At 36.4% G+C, this 2,464-nt stretch overlaps 1 pseudogene across 1 annotated transcript; it reads left to right on the top strand.

Moving 5' to 3' along the window:
* Window positions 1-441: 441 nt before the first annotated feature.
* Window positions 442-1,973, top strand: LOC143556693 (protein STRICTOSIDINE SYNTHASE-LIKE 12 pseudogene; annotated as a pseudogene). Its single transcript, XR_013139418.1, has 3 exons — window positions 442-485; window positions 979-1,233; window positions 1,311-1,973. The product of XR_013139418.1 is annotated as a protein STRICTOSIDINE SYNTHASE-LIKE 12 pseudogene (transcript).
* The last annotated feature ends 491 nt before the right edge of the window (window positions 1,974-2,464 follow it).

Raw genomic sequence — 2,464 nt, 5'->3', positions numbered from 1 at the left:
AGAAAAGAGTATAAATTATAAGGGGAAAGTAAATACAATATTGTTAGCCATTCAAGCTTACACGCAAAACCAATTAAAATTACGTAGTTTTGATTGGAATCCCTAAAAACCCTTTTGGAGTAAAATCGTGTCTTCATCTCTTCCACAATTGTTCTTTTTCCCTTTCTATCAATGATTTCAATTGCTCATTTTTTTGGTTAAAATCATTTCAATCCTTAATATAACCAAGCAAAAGTTTATTTAGAAAAGCACTATCCTTCCGAAACTTGATTCTAAACTTCACGGTATTTCTTCATCTTTCTGCTCATCGATTGACTATTTCTTCTATCCAATCCAAACAAGATAAACAGGATAATTAACAATATCTCCAAAACTAATGGATAATATACACACAATTATACAAATAATATATGTACCGTATAAATGTACACATTTCCTAAAATGACGGCTCTAGTTTTCTTACCTATAAATAAGAGCTATGTGCAGTACTCTTGAATCAAATGCATATTCAAACACATGGCCACTCTAACACCTTTCTTGCTTTCTGTTTTCGTTGCATTTCTTTACACTTTTGTCGTTGTTTCCGGCCAATTTACCATTTTTAGTAAGATCAAATATTTACATACTCATTATTGAAATGGCTAGGCCCAGACGTCGGTTTCATTGATTTCGCATATACTACACCGACAAGGTCACGTTATATACATACTCATTCATGATGAACCTAACAAACACGAATGAAGATATGTTTGATTAATATCATTCAAGAACGGTTAATTGAAGTTAGAATCGCTTATTTTACACAATATTTAACAACTTTATATGTCCAAGTGACATACTTGGCTCTTAAGTAATCTGAATTCGATCTTTCATTAACTTTTCAAAGGCAAATATGCAAATTAAACGCCAAAGATTTTCTTGTGTGATTTCTAGCTTACGCAATCTTATTAACTATTGTGTTTTTTTAATACTGATCAGGAGTAAGCAAGTGTGTGATGGCACGACTGATCCGGATTTGGGACCAACATGCGGAAGGCCACTGGCTCTTAGCTTTCACCCTGTAAGAGGCCTTCTTTACATAGCCGATGCGTATTATGGGGTTCTAGTTGTTGGCCCTCAGGGCGGGCTTGCAACTCAGCTTGCAGGTGGATTCAAATTTGCTACTGGTATTGACATTGACTTGATAACTGGCAATATTTATTTCATTGATGCTAGTTTGACTTATGATATCAGGTATATACTAATCTTGTCTTAAGTCTTAACACATGTAGTACAACCAAAAGGGAACTTAAATGTCTATTTTGATGCAGAGATACAACACTACCTGGATTTGTTCCAGATTCAACAGGTAGATTATTGCGTTACAATCCGCGTACCAGACAAATATCTGTTTTGCTTACTGGTCTCTCGGGTGGGGGTGGTCCGGCAATCAGTGCCAACGGTAGATTTGTTCTTGTATCCGAGCTTAATGGTGGCCGAATTTCAAAATACTGGCTAGTGGGACCGAAAGCAAATCAAAAGGAACTTTTGCTAAATACGGTTGGGAACCCGAATAAGATAAAGCGAGCAGGAAGATTAGGAGAGTTTTGGGTGGCCGTTTCGATTGGATTCAGACCACCAAGGCCGCCCGTCATACCTCAAGGAGTGAGGTTCAATTCGAATGGAGATGTGTTGCAGATAGTGCCATTTGCTGCTGGGTACTTCAATACATCAATCACTTTGGTTTAAGAGCATAATGGGAAGCTTTATGTGGGTTCTCGCTTTACCGATTTCATTGGTGTCTACTCTAATCGTTAGCTAACCATGCGTGCATATGTTTTACCGCCACCACTACTAAATAAGGTTGATCGAATAAACCATCATAATAAAACTTTGCTTTGTGTGTAATTTTGTAAGATAAATGTTCGGTTTGAATTCGTAAATATTTATGTTTCTGTTTTTTTTTTGGATTCATCACCTTAGTTAACTCATGGATTAAATTTAGAATACATTAATTGATAGGGAAGCACCGATCCATAACCCAGTGAACCCAAGCCCAAGTCGACTGGACACAAGCCCGTATCAGAAATGGATCACTTTAGCCCAGCTGGAATACCCAAGCACTTGATTGGCATCATCAGTTCATCCCCCACGTTTTGTTCCACAGCATGTTAATTTTATTGTTTTACTTTTCTTTTTTAGTTTTCCAGTGTTTTCTTTTTTTTAGAAGTTGTCAAGGTAGTTGTTTGAAAATTCCACAAGTGTAGAAAACGTGGGGTTGTCATGCTTTGTTAGTTATTCTTTTTTATGGTTATGTACTGGAAGAATTGGAAATGAAAGCAGATTTGATTTTCCTAATTTTAATTCTCTATACTTAGAGGTTATTATTTCCATTGCTATTCTAATTTCTTGGCAGGAAGTTAGAAGGTGAACTTGGAAGGCTAATTCTAATTCTCGTGGTGTGACTGTATCGAGAATTCGAGTT

The sequence above is a fragment of the Bidens hawaiensis genome, unplaced genomic scaffold, assembly GCF_021521415.1.
Source record: "Bidens hawaiensis isolate Kalapana, Puna unplaced genomic scaffold, B.hawaiensis_p1.1 tig00018669_1, whole genome shotgun sequence".
Taxonomy (NCBI): Eukaryota; Viridiplantae; Streptophyta; class Magnoliopsida; order Asterales; family Asteraceae; genus Bidens; species Bidens hawaiensis.
This window is presented reverse-complemented; position numbering and strand designations above follow the sequence as displayed.